Here is an 18434-nt window from a genome sequence, read left to right as displayed (position 1 = left end):
GAACAAATAACCCAGTCTTCATGACTTGAGACCCTAACTCAGGAACATGTGCTTGCACATTGTTTTTAATGACAATAAAACTGAAAATAATCCAGTCTTTATGACTTGACATACTAAATCTGGAACAAACAATAATCCAGTCTTTATGACCTGACAAACTAAACCAAGTACAAACAATAATCCAGTCTTTATGACTTGAGAAACTAAATCAGGAACAAATAATAATCCAGTCTTTATGACTTGACAAACTAAACCAGGAACAAACAAACCAGTCTTTATGACGAGACAAACTAAATCAGGGACAAATGTCCCCCAAAGTATTTTTGGGGGACGCTGGTTTTTGTTAAAAAAATTTGGGGCACTATTTGGGTATGTGTAGTGAGGGGAGCTTGTTGCTGGTGGGTATACTGTAAAATATCACAACAACAAAGACGAACTCTTAAGCTAACAATGGCAATGACATTTCTGATGGGAAGTACCAAGCTTCTCGGAGTGACAGTTTTGGATAAAGTGTACAGATGGCTCTTTCTATATGTTGCGGTTGAGGTTTGTTTTGGGTTATAGTGGAGCGGATAAAAGCCAAACTCGAGTGGAATTGTGCAAAGTATGATACAAGCATGAAATTTGGTGCATTTCTTCTCCACAGGCTTCCAATCAAATCTGCCCGATTGGCCACTTGAAAATCCAAGACGGAGGCCATTTTTCAAGATGGCTGTCAAATTAGCCTGCAAAAATGGCTTCTTTTTTTTTTTTTTTTAAATATATTTTGTGTCGTTTTTTGGCTTGATTGATCTTGGTATCAATTCCTATGTTTTCAAGCCTGTTGGGTTGGATTTTGGGATTTTTATATAGCAACAAATTTTATATACCAAATTAATGAGTGGGTGTGTTTTTTTTTTTTTTTAAATTGTACTTTTCTGCAATTTAATGTTTTTAGGGTTAGGACTAAGGTTTAGATTTGGATAAAATTGATGAATTCTTGCGTTTTTTTCCCCTTTTTTACCACTCAGAACATGCTCCTTCCCTTGATGCTCCCATAAAAGGAACACTGAACGGTCACCAAAAGCACAGAGCTTGTGATTAAACCACTTCTCTGTACCTGCTTCGCACTCAGGAAGAAGCACCCCAGCTCATTGTGGGTGGCGGGACTCACACTTTCGAAAAACATTTCTCAATATGAGAACTAAAGAAATTATCCCCGAAATTAGGATGAGGTGTAGATAAACATAACGGGTGGCTCTATATCTTTCAGTTAGCGTTGGGATAAGGGTTCTATCTGCTCTGGCAGACAATCCTACAGAGCCACAGCAATACAGACTAACTCGTCACGATAGCCAAGCTATCCATGGCAATGGCATTTCTAAAGCAAAGAACCGAGCTTTTCAGAGTAAAAGTTTTGCATAAAATTAACAGACAGCGCTTTCTACATGTTTCACTTGAGGTAGGGTTTGGGTTAGGGATTATCTGCTCAGTCAGACAATCCCACAAAAAAAAATACCACAAAAGAGAATAACTCTTGACAGTAGCCAAGCTATCCATGACAAAGTCATTTCTGAGGGAAAGTACTGACCTTTTCTGAGTGAAACATTTGGATAAAATTAAAAGATGGCTCAGTCATGTTTTTTCTTCTTTTGTTTGTTTTTTCCTCTTTTTTCTTCTTTCATTATTTCAGGATGTCTTTCCTATGTTTTATTTATTTTCGGTCTGGTTGTGCTTGTTTCGTTCGCATTCTGATTTAATGTCCATGTTATTTCAAACTGAAATACTTGTTTATATGTTTTATTATTGTGAAAAAAAAACTATCATAAAAAAGAAAAAAAAGATGGCTCTTTCTACATCTTTCGGTTAGGGATGAGTTAGGCTAAGAGTTTTATCTGCTCAGGCAGGCAATACCTCAGCAACAGCGACTAACTCTTCACAGTTGCCAAACTAACCATGGCAAAGACATTTCTGATGGAAAGTACAGAGCTTCATGGAGTGATAGTTTTGGATAAAATTAACAGATGGCTCTTTCTACACGTTTCGGTTGGGTTAGGGTAAGTGTTTTATCGGTTCAGGCAGACCATCCCACAGAGAATACCACAGCAACAGAGATCAACTCTTTGCGAAAGCCAAACATACCACAACAATGGCATTTCTGACAGAAAGTACTGAGCTTCATGGAGTGAAAAGAGAATAAAATTAACGGATGGCTCTTTCGACATGTTTTGCTTGGGGTAGGGGTTTATCAGCTCAGGCAGACAATCGCACAGAACACCAGAGACCAACTAAGCAGTAACCAGGCTATGCACAGCAGTCATTTCTGATGAAAAGTGCCAAGCTTCTAGGAGTGATAGTTTCTGATAACATTAACGTATGCTCTCTCTACGCATTTCAGTTTGGTTAGGGTGAGGGTTTTACTTACTCAGGCAGAAAATCCCACAGCAAAAGAGACTAACTCTTCATGGTAGCAAAGCTAACCACGGCAATGGCATTTCTGATGGAAGGTACCGAGCTTCTCAGAGTGATAGTTTCGGATAAAATTAACATATGCTCTTTGTACATGTTTGGGTTGGGGTAGGGTATGGGTTTTACCTGTTCAGGCAGAAAATACCACTGCAAGAGAATACCTTCGCATACATAAGCCAACCATGGCAGTGGCATTTCAGAGGAAAAGTACAGCGCTTCTCGGAGTAAAACTTTTGGATAAAATTAAGGGTTGGCTCTTTCTACATCTTTTGGTTAGGGTTACGGTAAGGGTTTTATCAGCTCAGGCAAATCGATCCCACATAAAATACCACAGCAACAGACACCAACTCTTCGTGGTAGCCAAGCTAACCACGGCAATGGCATTTCTGATGAAAAGTACCAAGCTTCTCGGAGTGATCGTTTCGGTTAAAATTAACGGACAACTCTTTCTACAGGTTTCACTTAAGAGTAATGGGTTTTATCTGCTCAGGCCAAAAATCCTACAGAGAATACCACTGCAACAGAGAATAACTTCACTAGACAAGCTAACCACGTAAATGGCATCTCAGAAAGTACCGAGCTTCTCGGAGGAACAGTTTCTGATAAAATTAACGGACGGCTCTTTCTACATGTTTCACTTAAGAGTAATGGGTTTTATCTGCTCAGGCAGACAACCCCGCAGCAATACCACAACAACAGAGACTGACTTTGTGGTAGCCAAGCTAACCACAGCAATAGCATTTCTGAAGGAAAGAACAGGAGTTTCTCCGAGTGAAAAGTTTTGATAAAATTAACAGGTGTGTCTTTCTACGTATTTCGGTTAGGGCTGGGTTAGTGAAAGGGTTTAATCTGCTCAGGCAAACAATCGCACAGAGAATAACTGCACGGTCACCAAACTAACCACAGCCTTCTCATTTCTGATTAAGAGTACTGAGCGTCTCGTAGTAAAGGTTTTGGATCAAATCAACGGATGGTTCTTTCTACATGTTACGGTTAAGGTACAGTTTGGGTTAGGGTAAAGTTTTATCTCCTCGAGCGGACAGTGCCCGAGTGCTGGCTTGGAGATACCCCCAATATTAGGGTTATGGAAAAATTGATGGGTTAAGGATGGGTTCAATTTGAATGCTTTTTCTTCTTTACAACTCATCCCCCACTGTCTTGCATTTTTATTAATTTATCCCGTGTTAAACTTGAAAAATTGTTGGTAAGGTTTGGAGCACTATAAAAAAATGTTGGTAACACTTTAGTATGGGGAACGTAGTCACCATTAATTAGGTGCTTAGTTGCATGCATATTAACATATTGGCTCTTAATTGGTCATTATTACAGACTCAATGCCTTATTCTGCATGGCCTTATTATACAACCAGTAAGCCATTAACTATGAGTTTTCCCTCTATAACCTCAGAACTATTGTTTATTAGTACTACCATCTCAATATGCTTTGCTTAGTATGGACTTTATAAGGTGGTAGTACCACAAGAAGAGTTATTCTCCCTTACTAACACTTAATGAATATGGTCTGTTCTTACATAACAAAACTACAAGTGTTAATAGTGTTAAATTACTATAAATTAAGTTTTTCTTACTTAGAATATGTTCCCCATACTGAAGTGTCACCTATTTTTTTTAATTAAAGTTAATTGCTATGGCAGTTTGTTTTTAGGGTTAGGTTTAAATAAAATTGATACTTTTCTCCAGTTTACCAATCAAAGCACGCTTCTTGCCTCAAAAGCACACCGCTTGTCATTAAACCACTTCTCTGTACCTGCTTCATGCTCAGGAAGAAGCACCACAGTTCATCATCGTGGGTGGCAGAACTCACACTTTTGAAACATTTTACAAGAACGACAGAAATTATCGCTCAAAGTATCGTCTTCTGAATCTTTTGGTTAGGGTTAAGAGTAGGGTTAAGTTTGCATAAACTTGACAGACAGGTCTTTCAGTTAAGGCTGGGATTCGGTTTTTATCTACTGAGGCAGACAATCCCACAGAGAATACCATAGCAACAGAGACCGTCTTGGCGGTTGCGAACCTAACCACAGTAATGGCATTTCAGATGGAAAGTATGGCCTGGGATAGGTTTAGTATAAGGATTTTATCTGCATAGGCAGACAGTCTGTTGCTGAGGTATTCTCTTTGGGATTGTCTTCCTTACCAGATAAAACCTTAACCGAAAGATGTAGAAAGAGCCATCCGTTAAGTTTATCCAAAACTTTCACTCGGAGGAGCACGGTACTTTATATCAGAAATGCCATTGCCGTGGTTAGCTTGGCTACCGCCAAGGCTTAATCCCACAAACAATACCACAGCAAGAGGAGACTAATATAGCGATAGGCAAGATTTCGATGGAAATGGCACTTCTGATGGAAAGTACCGAGCTTCTTGAAATTAAAGTTTTGGATGAAATTAACGGAGGTCTCTTTCTACATCTTTCGGCAAGGGTTAGCGTAGGATTAGGGTTACGGGGAGGGTTTTTCCTACTCAAATGTAGTCCCACAGAGAATACCACAGCAACAGACTGTCTGCCTGAGCAGATAAAACTCATACTAAAGCTATCACAACCCGTACATAAAGATGTAGAAAGAGCCATCCGTTAATTATATCCAAACCTAAGGCTCCGAGACAGTCAGTATTTTCCACCAGAAATACAATTGCCGTGGTTAGCTTGACTCCTGCTAAGAATTAATCCCACAAAGAACGCCATAGCAACAGAGACCGTCTTGGCGGTTGCCAAGCTAACCATTGCAATGGCATTTCTGATGGAAAGTACAGAGTTTCTCGGTGTGAAGATAGGGTTTGTGTTAGGGTAAAGGTTTTACCTGCTCAGGCAGAAAATCCCACAGAAAACACCACAGCGACATAGACTAATTCTTCATGTTAGCCACGCCAACCATGGCAATGGCATTTTTGATGGGAAATACTAGGCTTCTCCTAGTGAAAGGTAAGGAGTATGGTTGAATGCCAGAGCCAAATGCCCAAATACTGGATAACAGATACCCCCAGGTTTAGGGTTAGGTATAGGGTCAATTTGGAGATTGTTTATTCTTTACAATTCATCTCCCATGGTCTTTTCTCTTGATTAGTTTATCCCGTTTTAAACTTGGTGGTGTTTTGAGCAATACAAAGTGTTTTTTTTATTGAATTGCACTTCTGCAATTGCAATTTAATGTTTTTAGGGTTAGGACTAAGGTTTAGGGATAGGTTTGGATAAAATTGATGAATTTCTACATTTTTTCCCCTCCTTTTTACCACACAGAACATGCTCCTTCACTTGATAACCCCATAAAAGCAACACTGAACGGTCACCAAAAGCACATAGTGAGTGATTAAACCACTTCTCTGTACCTGCTTCGCACTCAGGGAGAAGCACCCCAGGCTCATCATCGTGGGTGAAGGGACTCATATTGAGAAATGTTTTTCTAAAGTGTAAGAACTAAAGAAATTATCCCCGAAATTAGGATTAGGTTTGGATAAACTCAACTGATGGCTTAATATCTCAGTTACGGTTGGGCTAAGGGTTTTATCTGCTCTGGCAGACAATCCTACACAGAATACCACAGCAATAGAGACTAACTCGTCGCGGTAGCCACGCTAACCACAGTAATGGTATTTCTGAAAGTACACAGCTTCTCAGAGTAAAATTTTTGCGTAAAATTAACGGACATCGCTATCTACATGTTTCGCTTGAGGTAGGGTAAGGGTTTTATCTACTCAGCCAGACAATCCCACAACAAAAGAGAATAACTCGTAGCAGTAGCCAAGCCTAACCACGCCAATGGCATTTCTGATGTAAAGTACCAAACCTCCCGGACTAAATTTTAGCTAAAATTAATGGACGGCTCTTTCTATATGTTTGTCTTAGTTGTAAGGGTTTTATCAGCTCAGGCAGACAATATCACAGATCATACCACAGCAACAGAGTCCAACTCTTCGCAATAGCCAAACTAACCACGGCAATGGCATTTCTGATGGAAAGTACCAAGCTTCTCGGAGTAAAAGTTTTGGATAACATCAATGGACGGCACTGTCTACATGTTTCACTTATGGTAAGGGTTTCATCTGTTCAGTCGAACAATCCCGCAAAAATACAACAGCAACAGACTCTTCGTAGTAGCCAAGCTAACTACGGCAATGGCATTCCTGATGGAATGTACCAAGCTTCTCGGAGTTAAAGTTTTGGAAAAAATTACTGGACAGCTCTTTCTACATATTTCGCTTAGTGTAAGGGTTTTATCAGGCAGACAATCGCACAGAAAATACCACAGCAACAGAGACCAACTATTCGTAGTAGCCAAGCTAACTACGGCAATGGCATTCCTGATGGGAAGTATCAAGTTTCTTGCAGTGAAAGTTTGATAAAATTAATGGACGGCTATTCTACATATTTCACTTATAGTAAGGGTTTTATCTGTTCAGTCAGACAATCCCGCAGAAATACAATAGCAACAGAGACCAACTCTTCGTGGTAGCCAAGCAAACCAGGGCAATGTCATTACTGAGGGAAAGTACCAAGATTCTCGGAGTGAAAGTTTTGGATAAAATTAATGGACGGCTCTTTCTACATGTTTCGATTAGATCTAAGGGTTTTATCGGCTCAGACAGACAATCGCACAGAGAATACCACAGCAACAGAGACTAACTCTTCGCAGTAGCCAAGCTAACTACAGCAATGGCATTTCTGATGGAAAGTACCAAGCTTCTCGGAGTTAAAGTTTTGGATAAAATTACTGTACAGCTCTTTCTACATATTTCGCTTAGTGTAAGGGCTTTATCAGCTCAGGCAGACAATCACACAGAACATCACAGCAACAGACTAACTCTTCGTAGTAGCCAAGCTAACTACGGCAATGGTATTACTGATTGAAAGTACCAAGCTTCTCCGAGTGAAAGTTTTGGATAAAATTAATGGACGGCTCTTTGTACATGTTTCGCTTAGCGTTTTATCAGCTCAGGCAGTCAATCGCACAGAGAACACCACAGCAACAGAGACCAACTCTTCATGGTAGCCAACTACGGCAATGGCATTTCTGATGGAAAGTACCGAGCTTCTTGGAATGAAATGTATGGATAAAATTAATGCATGGCTCATTCTATATCTTTCTGTTAGTGTTGCGGTAGGTTTGGGTTAAGAGTTTTATCTGCTCAAGCAGACAATCTCTGTTGATGTGGTTTTCTCTGTGGGACTACTTTTGAGCAGGAAAAATCCTCACCGTAACCCGAACCCTATGATAGCCCTGAACGAAATATGTAGAAAGAGACATCCGTTAAGTTTATCCAAAACTTTCACTCTGAGAACCTCGGTACTTTACATCAGAAATGCCATTGCCATGGTTAGCTGACTACCGCCAAGAGTTAATCCCACAGAGAATACCACAGCCACACAAACTAACTTAGCGGTAGCCAAGCTATCGATAGAAATGGCATTTCTGATGCAAAGTACCGAGCTTCTCGGTATGAAAGTTTTGGATGAAATTAATGGAGGCCTCTTTCTACATCTTTCGGTTAGGGATGAGTTAGGCTAAGATTTTTATCTGCTCGGACAAACAATCCAACACAATACCACAGCAACAGAGAATAATTCTTCGCAGTAGCATTTCTGAACATGGAACGATAAGTTTCAGATAAAACTAATGGATTGCTCTTTCTACATGTTTCAGTTGGGATAGGGTAAGGGTTTTACCTGCTCAGGCAGACAATCTCACAGCAACAGAGGCTAACTCTTCGCAGTAGCAAAGCTCACCATGGCAATGACATTTCTGATGGAAAGTACCAAGCTTCTCGGAGTGACAGTTTTTCGATCTTATTAACGTATGCGCTTTCTACAATGTTTCGGTTTGGTTGGCGCAAGGGATTTACCTGCTCAGGCAGACAATCCCACAGCAACAGAGAATTACTTCGTCGTAGACAAGCTAACCACAGCAATGGCACTGCTTTTCTCAAGTACCGAGCTTCTGAGTAATACTTTCGGGGCAAAAAATTGACAGAGGCCATTTCTACATGTTTCACTTAGGGCAAGGATTTTATCAGCTCAGGCAGACAATCGCACAGACTACCACAGCAACAGAGACTAACTCTTCGCAGTAGCCAAGCTCATTACGGCAATGGCATTTCTGATGAAAAGTACCAAGCTTCTCGGAGTGAAAGTTTTGGATAACATTGCTGAACAGCTCTTTCTACATATTTCGCTTAGTTGTAAGGGTTTTATCAGCTCAGTCAAACAATCCCACAAAAAAATACCACAACACAGAATAATTCTTAGCAGTAGCCAGGCTATCTATGGCAAAGTCATTTCCGAAAGAAAGTACCAAGCTTCTCGGAGTGAAAGTTTTGGATAACATTAATGGACGGCTCTTTCTACAGGTTTCACTTACGGTAAGGGTTTTATCTGTCCAGGCGGACAAACCCACAGAAATACAACAACAACAGAGACTAACCATTCGTGGTAGCCAAGCTAACCACGGCAATGGCATTTCTGATGGAAAGTACCAAGCTTTTTGGGGGGTAAGAAATAAAATTAATGCCTGGCTTTTCACATATTTCGCTTAGTGTAAGGGGTTTATCCGTTTAGGCGGACAATCCCTCAGAAATACAACAGCAACAGAGACCAATTTTTCGTGGTAGCCAAGCTAACCACGGCAATGGAATTTCTGAAGCAAAGAACCGAGCTTCTTGGAGTGAATGTTTTGGATAAAATTAACAGACGGCTCTTCATACATGTTTTGGTTGGGTTAGGGTAAGTGTGTTACCTTTTTAAGCAGACAATCGCAGAAATACAACAGCAACAGAGACTAACTCTTCATTGTAGCCAAGCTAACTACGGAATTTCTGATGGAAAGTACCCAGCTACTCGTAAAAGTTTTGGATAAAATCGCTGGACGGCTTTTGCTATACATTTCGCTTAGTTGTAAGGGCATTATCTGCTCACGCAGACAATCGCACAGAGAATACCACAGCAACAGAGACTACCTCTTAGCAGTAGCGAAGCCAACAACGGCAATGGCATTTCTGAAGGAAAGAACTGAGCTTCTCGGACTGAAAATTTTGGATGAAATTAACGGAGTGCTTTCTAATGTTTCACTTACAGTAAGGGGTTTATCCGTTTAGGCGGGCAATCCCTCAGAAATACAACAGCGACAGAGTAACTCTTCGTGGTAGCCAAGGTAACCACAGCAATGGCATTGTTGAAGGAAAACCCGAGCATCTTGGAGTGAAAGTTTGACAAAAATTAACGGATGGCTCTTCTTACATGTTTTGGTTGGGTTAGGGTAAGTGTGTTACCTGTTTAGGCAGATAATCGCACAGAGAATACCATAGCAACAGAGACTAACTTCATTGTAGCCAAGCTAACCACGGCAATGTCATTTATGATGGAAAGTAGAGGTACTCGTAGTAAAAATTTTGAATAAAGTTACCGAACGGCTCTTTCAACATATTTCACTTAGTATAACGGTTTTATCAGCTCAGGCAGTCAATCGCACAGAGAATATCACAGCAATAGAGACAAACTCTTCACAGTAGCCAAGCTAACCACGCCAATTGCATTCCTGAAGGAAAGAACCAAGCTTCTCGTAGTAAACGTTTTGGATAAAAATCAACGGATGGTCCTTGCTACATTTTTGGTTGACGTAGTGTTTGAGTTTAGGGTCAAGTTTTTCTGCTCAGGCGGACAGTGCCCAAGCGCTGGCTTAGCGATACCCCAATATGAGAGTTATGGAGAGATTGATGGGTTCAATTTGGATGTTTTTTCTTCTTTACAACTGATCTGCCACTGCCCTGTATCTTGATTAGTTTATCCCGTGTTAAACTTGAAAAGTTGCTGGTGAGGTTTGGAGCATTATAAACAATTTTTTTTAAATTGAAGTTCTTTGCTATGGCAGTTTGTTTTTAGAGTTATGTTTCAATAAAATTGATAGATTTCTCCATTTTACCAATCAGAGGATGCATCTTGATTCAAAAGCACACAGCTTGAGATTATCCACCGTTTATTCTGTTTTAAACTTGAAAAGTTGTTGGTGGGGTTTGGAGCATTATAAAGGGATTTTTTTTTTTTTAGTTGAAGTTCACTGCTATTGCAGTTTAATGTTTTTAGGGTTAGGTTTAAAATAAAATTGATGGATTTCTCAATTTTTTTCTTTTACCACTCAGAGCACGCTCTTTGCCTCAAAAGCACAGAGCTTGTAATCAAATCACTTCTCTGTACCTGCTTCATGCTCAGGAAGAAGCACCACAGCTCATCATCGTGGGTGGCGGACTCACACTTAGAAACATTTTTCAAACCAAGAACGACAGAAATGACCGCTGAAAGTGTAGTCTTCTGAATCTTTTGGTTAGGATTAGGTTTGCATAATTTGACGGAAATGGCATTTCTGACGGAAAGTACCGAGCTTCTCAAAATGAATGTTTTGAATAAAATTAATGGCTGTCTCTTTCTACATCTTTTGGCCAGGGTTGGCGTAGGGTTACAGTGAGGGTTTTTCCCTACTCAAAGGTAGTTCCACAAACAATACCACAGCAACAGACAGTCTGCCTGAGCAGATAAAACTTATACTAAACCTATCCCAACCCTTACAGAAAGATGTAGAAAGAGCCATCCGTTAATTATACCCAAACCTTAAGATCCGTGACAGTATTTTCCGTCAAATACCATTGCCGTGGTTAGCTTGACTTCTGCTAAGAATTAATCCCACAAAGAATACCATAGCAACAGAGACTGTCTTGGCAGTTGCCAAGCTAACCATTGCAATGGCATTTCTGATGGAAAGTACAGAGCTTCTCGGTGTGAAAAGTTTGGATAAAAAAAATCAACATACGGCTCTTTCAACATGTAAGGGTAGGGTTTGTGTTAAGGTAAAGGTTTTACCTGCTCAGGCAGAAAATCCCACAGCAACAGAGATTAATTCTTCATGTTAGCCACGCCAACCATGGCAATGGCATTTTTGATGGGAGATACTAGGCTTCTCCGAGTGAAAGGTAAGGGTTAGAATTGAATGCCAGAGCCAACACATGTCAACCAGGCGCCTCAACAATGCCCAAATACTGGCTTACAGATACCCCCAGGTTTAGGGTTACGAATTTGGAGAGAGTTTGATGGATTGGGTATAGGATCTGTTTGGAGGTTGTTTATTCTTTACACGTGATCCCCCATTGTCTTCCCTCTTGATTAGTTTATCCCGTTTTAAACTTGAAAAGTTGTTGGTGGGGTTTGCAGCAATACAAGTGGGTTTCTTTTATTGAATTGCACTTCTACAATCGTCATGTTTTTAGGGTTTGGACTAAGTTTTAGGGGTAGGTTTAAATAAAATTGATGAATTTCTACATTTTTGCCCTATCTTTTTACCACACAGAACATGCTCCTTCCTCTTGATAACTCCATAAAAGCAACACTGAACGGTCAGCAAAAGCACAGAGTGAGTGATTAAACCACTTCTCTGTACCTGCTTCGCGGTCAGGGAGAAGCACCCCAGGCTCATCATGGTGGGTGGCGGGACTCGCACTTTAGAAAAACATTTCTCAAGATAAAAACTAAAGAAATTATCTCTGAAATTAGTATTAGGTTTTGATAAACTCAATGGATGGCTCTATATATTTTGGTTACGGTTGGGGTAAGAGTTTTATCTGCTCTGGCAGACAATCCTACAGCAATAGAGACCAACTCGTCGCAGTAGCCAAGCCAACCACAGCAATGGTATTTCTGATGGAAAGTAGAGAGCTTCTCAGAGTAAAAGCTTTGCATAAAATTAACGGACAGCGCTTTCTACATGTTTCGCTTGAGGTAGGATTTGGGTTAGGGTAAGGGTTTTATCTGCTCAGCCACACAATCCCAAAGAAAACACCACAGTAACAGAGACCAACTCTTCATAGTAGCCAAACTAACCACAGCAAAGTCATTTCTGATGGAAAGTACCGAGCTTCTCGGAGTGATAGTTCCGGATGAAATTAACAGATGACTCTTTCTACATGTTTCACGTAAGACTTTTATCTGCTCAGCCAGATAATCCCAAAGAAATACCACAGCAACAGACAGTCTTGGTGGTAGCCAATGGCATTTCTCGCAGCGATAGTTTTGGCTAAAATAAACAGATGGCTCTTTCTACATGTTTCAGTTAGTTTAGTGTAAGTGTTTTACCTGCTCAGGCAAACAATCCCACACAAAATAGCACAGCAACAGAGACTAACACTTCACGGTAGCCAAGCTAAACACAATAAAGTACCAACTTTGTCGTACTCGAAATTTTGGATCAAACTAACTGACTTTCTTCATGTTTTGGTTGAGGGTTTTATCGGCTCAGGAAAACTCTCTCACAGCAACAGAGATTAGCCCTTCGCAGTAGCAAAGCTCACCACGGCAATGGCATTTGTGATGGAAAGTACCCAGCTTCTCGGAGTGACAGTTTTGGATCTTTACGTATGCTCTTTCTACAACGTTTCGTTTTGGTTAGCGTAAGTGTTTTACCTGCTCAGGCAGACAATCCCACAGCAACAGAGACTAACTACGTCGTAGCCAAGCTAAACACAGCAATGGCACTGCTCTTCTCAAGTACCGACTTTCTAAAATTTCTGATTTTTCCCTTTTCTCTCCCAATTTAGTGGCCAATTGATCCCTATTTTAATTCAAACACCCACCCTCGTATTGCATGCGTTCGTCAACTGCATCTCTCCGGCCGGCAGTCTCGAAGGAAAGCGCCTCCCCACTTTCGTGACAAGGCGAATCCAAGCCGAACCACTGTTTTTCGACACACACAGAGACGCATTCACATGACGAACACAAGCCGACTCCGCCCCCCTCCCGAAGACAGCGTTGCCAATGATTGCTGCTTCATCGAGTCCGGCCATAGTCGGATCTGACGAGACCGGGGCGCGAACCCCAGTCCCCAGTGGGCAACTGCATCGACACCAAGCCGATGCTTAGATCGCTACGCCACCGCGGACCTAAGTACCGACTTTTTGAGTGACAGTTTCGGAAAAAAATTTCACGGAGGCTGTTTCTACATGTTTCACTTAGAGTAAGGGTTTTATCAGCTCAGGCAGACAATCGCACAGAGAATACCACAGCAACAGAGACTAACTCTTCGTAGTAGCCAAGCTAACTACGGCAATGGCATTACTGATGGAAATTACCAAGATTCTCGGAGTGAAAGTTTTGGATAACATTAATGGACAGTTCTTTCTAAATGTTTCATTTATAGTAAGGATTTTATCTGTTCAGGCGGACAATCCCACAGAAATACAACAGCAACAGACTCTTTATCGTAGCCAAGCTAACCACGGCAATGGCATTTCTAATGTAAAGTACCAAACCTCTCAGAGTATACGTTTTAGATAAAAGTAATGGACGGCTCTTTCTACATTTTTCGCTTAGTTGTAAGGGTTTTATCAGCTCAGCCAAACAATCACACAGAGAATACCACGGCAACAAAGTCCAACTCTTCGCGGTAGCCAAGCTAACCACAGCAATGGCATTTCTGATGGAAACTACCAAGCTTCTTGGAGTAATAGTTTTGGATAACATCAATGGACGGCACTGTCTACATGTTTCACTTATGGTAAGGGTTTCATCTGTTCAGTCGAACAATCCCGCAAAAATACAACAGCAACAGACTCTTCGTGGTAGCCAAGCTAACTACGGCAATGGCATTCCTGATGGAATGTACCAAGCTTCTCGGAGTTAAAGTTTTGGAAAAAATTACTGGACAGCTCTTTCTACATATTTCGCTTAGTGTAAGGGTTTTATCAGGCAGACAATCGCACAGAAAATACCACAGCAACAGAGACCAACTATTTGCAGTAGCCAAGCTAACCACAGCAATGGCATTTCTGATGGAAAGTACCAAGCTTCTCGGAGTGAAAGTTTTGGTTAACATTAATGGACGCCTCTTTCTACATGTTTCACTTATGCTAAGGATTTTATCTGTTGAGGCGGAAAATCCCGCAGAAATACAACAGCAACAGACAGTCTTGGTGGTAGCCAATGGCATTTCTGATGGAAAGGACCAAACCTCTCAGAGTATACGTTTTAGATAAAATTAATGGACGGCCCTTTCTACATTTTTCGCTTAGTTGTAAGGGTTTTATCAGCTCAGCCAAACAATCACACAGAGAATACCACAGCAACAAAGTCCAACTCTTCGCAGTAGCCAAGCTAACTACGGCAATGGCATTACTGATGGAAAGTACCAAGCTTCTTGGAGTAATAGTTTTGGATGAAGTTAATGGACGGCTCCGTCTACATATTTCGCTTAATTGTAAGGGTTTTATCAGCTCGGGCAATCAATCGCACAGAAAATACCACAGCAACAGAGAAAAACTCTGTAGTAGCCAAGCTAACTACGGCAATGGCATTCCTGATGGAAAGTACCAAGCTTCTCGGAGTGAAGGTTTTGGTTAACATTAATGGACGCCTCTTTCTACATGTTTCACTTATGGTAAGGGTTTTATCTGTTCAGGCGGACAATCCCGCAGAAATACAACAGCAACAGAGACTGTCTGCCTAAGCAGATAAAACCCTTATACTAAACCTATCCCAACCCTTACAAAAACATGTAGAAAGAGCCAGCCGCTAATTATATCCGAACCACAAGCTCCGAAACACTCCGTATCTTCCACCAGAAATACCATTGCCGTGGTTAGCTTGGCTCCTGCTAAGAATTAATCCCACAAATAATACCATAGCAACAGAGACTGTCTTGGCGGTTGCCAAGCTAACCACTGCAGTGGCATTTCTGATGCGAAGTACAGAGCTTCTCAGTATGCAAAATTTGGATAATATTAACAGACGGCTCTTTCAACACGTTTGGGTTGGGGTTTGTATTAGGGTAGAGGTTTTACCTGCTCAAGCAGCAAATCCCACAGAAAACCCCCACAGCAAGAGACCAACTCTTCGCGGTAGCCAAGCTAACCACGGCTCTGGCATTCCTGATGGAAAGTACCAAGCTTCTCGGAGTGAAGGTTTTGGTTAACATTAATGGACGCCTCTTTCTACATGTTTCACTTATGGTAAGGGTTTTATCTGTTCAGGCGGACAATCCCGCAGAAATACAACAGCAACAGAGACTGTCTGCCTAAGCAGATAAAACCCTTATACTAAACCTATCCCAACCCTTACAAAAACATGTAGAAAGAGCCAGCCGCTAATTATATCCGAACCACAAGCTCCGAAACACTCCGTATCTTCCACCAGAAATACCATTGCCGTGGTTAGCTTGGCTCCTGCTAAGAATTAATCCCACAAATAATACCATAGCAACAGAGACTGTCTTGGCGGTTGCCAAGCTAACCACTGCAGTGGCATTTCTGATGCGAAGTACAGAGCTTCTCAGTATGCAAAATTTGGATAATATTAACAGACGGCTCTTTCAACACGTTTGGGTTGGGGTTTGTATTAGGGTAGAGGTTTTACCTGCTCAAGCAGCAAATCCCACAGAAAACCCCCACAGCAAGAGACCAACTCTTCGCGGTAGCCAAGCTAACCACGGCTCTGGCATTTCACACTGAACATACTAGGTTAACTTTATGGTTAGGGTTGAATGCCAGAGCCAACACATGTCAACTGAGCACCTCCGCCAATGCCCAAGTGCTGGATTAGAAATACCCCCAGGATTAGAGATATGGATAGAGTTTGATTGGTTAAGTCTGGGGGCAATTTGGGTGTTTATTCGTTACAACTGATCTCCCAGTCTTATATCTCGATTACTTTATCCCGTTTTAAACTTGAAAAGTTGTTGGTGGGGTTTGGAACAATACAAGTGGTTGTTGTTGGTTTGTTTTTTTTTTCAAATTGAACTTTTCTGCAATTGCAATTTAATGTTTTAAGAGTTAAGAGTAAGGTTTAGGGTTAGATCAAATTGATCAATTTCTGTACTTTTTTCCTTTTTACCACCCAGAACATGCCCCTTCTGTTGATGCTCCCATAAAAGGAACATTGAACATCTAAAGCACAGAGCTTGTGATTAAACAACTTCTCTGTACCCGCTTAGCGCTCAGGAAGAAGCACCCCAGCTCATCATCGTGGGTGGCGGGACTCACTTTAGAAAAACATTTCTCACGATAAAAACTAAAGAACTTATCCCCGAAAGTAGGATTAGGTTTGGCTAAACGTAACGGATGGCTCCAGATCTTTCGGTTAGGGTTGGGGCAAGGGTTTCATCTGCTCTGGCACACAATCCTACAGAGAATACCACAGCAAGACACCAACTCGTCGCAGTAGCCAAGCTAACCACGACAATGTTATTTCTGATGGAAAGTACTGAGCTTTTCAGAGTAAAAGTTTCGCCTAAAATCAACGGAGAGCGCTTTCTACATATTTCACTTGAAGTAAGGTTTGGGTTAAGGCTTATCTGCTCAGTCACACAATCCCACAAAAAAAATACCACAACAACAGAGAATAATTCTTGGCAGTAGCCAGGCTATCTATGTCAAAGTCATTTCTGAACGAAAGAACCAAGCTTCTTAGAGTGAAAGTTTTGGATAAAATTAATGGAGGACTTTCTATATCTTTCGGTTGGGGATGAGTTAGGCTAAGATTTTTATCTGCTCGGGCAAACAATCCAACACACAATACCACAGCAACAGAATAATTCTTTGCAGTAGCATTTCTGAACATGGAATGATAGTTTCTGATAAAACTAATGGATTGCTCTTTCTACATGTTTCGCTTAGTGTGAGGGTTTTATCAGGTCAGTCAGTCATTAGCACAGAGAACACCACAGCAAGAGACTAACTCTTTGTAGTAGCCAAGCTAAATACGGCAATGGCATTCCTGATCGAAAGTACCAGGCTTCTCGGAGTGAAAGTTTTAGATAACATTAATGGAAGGGCACTTTCTACATGTTTCACTTATGGTAAGGGTCTTATCTGTTCAGTCGGACAATCCTGCAGGAATACAATAGCAACAGAGACCAACTCTTCATCATAGCCAAGCTAACCACAGCAATGGCATTTCTTATGGAAAGTACCAAGGTTATCGGAGTTAAAGTTTTGGATAACATTAATGGACGGCTTTTCTACATATATCGTTTAGTGTAAGGGTTTTATCAGCTCAGGCAGTCAATCGTACAGAGAACACCACAGCAAGAGACTAACTTCGTAGTAGCCAAGCTAACTACGGCAATGGCATTACTGATGGAAAGTACCAAGCTTCTCGGAGTGAAAGTTTTGGATAAAATTACTGGACGGCTCTTTCTACACTTTTCACTTAGGGTAAGGGTTTTATCAGCTCAGGCAGACAATCGCACAAAAAACACCACAACAGAGAATAACTCTTAGCAGTAGCCAAGCTATCCATGTCAAAGTCATTTCTGATGGAAAGTACTGAGCTTTTCCAACTGAAAGGTTTGGATAAAATTAACAGATTGCTCTTTCTACATCTTTCGGTTAGGGATGAGTTTGGCTAAGTTTTATCTGCTCAGGCAAACAAGCCATACTGTCAATACCACAGCAACAGTGACTACCTCTTCGCAGTAGCATTTCTGAACATAGTTTCAGATAAAACTAACGGATCGCTCTTTCTACATGTTTCGGTTGAGATAGGGCAAGGTTTTTACCTGCTCAGGCAGACAATCCCACACAGAATACCTCAGCAACATAGACTAACTCTTCGCAATAGCCAAGCTAACTACGGCAATGGCATTACCGATGCAAAGTACCAAACTTCTTAAAGTGAAAGTTTTGGATAAAATTAATAGATGGCTCTTTCTACATGTTTCGCTTAGTTGTAAGAGTTTTATCAGCTCAGCCAAACAATCACACAGAATACCACAGCAACAAAGTCCAACTCTTCGCAGTAGCCAAGCTAACCACGGCAATGGCATTCCTGATGGAAAGTACCAAGCTTCTCGGAGTGAAAGTTTTGGATAAAATTACTGTACAGCTCTTTCTACATATTTCGCTTAGTGTAAGGGTTTTATCAGCTCAGGCAGACAATCACACAGAACATCACAGCAACAGAGTCTAACTCTTCGTAGTAGCCAAGCTAACTACGGAAATGGT

General features: G+C 41.1%; 4 non-coding genes and 2 pseudogenes across 4 annotated transcripts; all 6 read right to left on the bottom strand.

Moving 5' to 3' along the window:
- Nucleotides 1-1001: 1001 nt before the first annotated feature.
- On the bottom strand, nt 1002-1213 carry LOC130108560 (small nucleolar RNA U3). The gene has a single exon (XR_008809897.1). It is a non-coding gene; the product is annotated as a small nucleolar RNA U3 (small nucleolar RNA).
- Nucleotides 1214-4151: 2938 nt separating this feature from the next.
- LOC130108584 (small nucleolar RNA U3) lies at nt 4152-4326 on the bottom strand (annotated as a pseudogene).
- Nucleotides 4327-5697: 1371 nt separating this feature from the next.
- On the bottom strand, nt 5698-5913 carry LOC130108568 (small nucleolar RNA U3). Its single transcript, XR_008809904.1, has one exon. It is a non-coding gene; the product is annotated as a small nucleolar RNA U3 (small nucleolar RNA).
- A 4673-nt stretch (nt 5914-10586) lies between these two features.
- Nucleotides 10587-10764, bottom strand: LOC130108571 (small nucleolar RNA U3; annotated as a pseudogene).
- Nucleotides 10765-11785: 1021 nt separating this feature from the next.
- Nucleotides 11786-12006, bottom strand: LOC130108561 (small nucleolar RNA U3). The gene has a single exon (XR_008809898.1). It is a non-coding gene; the product is annotated as a small nucleolar RNA U3 (small nucleolar RNA).
- A 4315-nt stretch (nt 12007-16321) lies between these two features.
- Nucleotides 16322-16531, bottom strand: LOC130108564 (small nucleolar RNA U3). The gene has a single exon (XR_008809900.1). It is a non-coding gene; the product is annotated as a small nucleolar RNA U3 (small nucleolar RNA).
- Nucleotides 16532-18434: the final 1903 nt, after the last annotated feature.

Source organism: Lampris incognitus, chromosome 2 (assembly GCF_029633865.1).
Source record: "Lampris incognitus isolate fLamInc1 chromosome 2, fLamInc1.hap2, whole genome shotgun sequence".
Taxonomy (NCBI): domain Eukaryota; kingdom Metazoa; phylum Chordata; class Actinopteri; order Lampriformes; family Lampridae; genus Lampris; species Lampris incognitus.
This window is presented reverse-complemented; position numbering and strand designations above follow the sequence as displayed.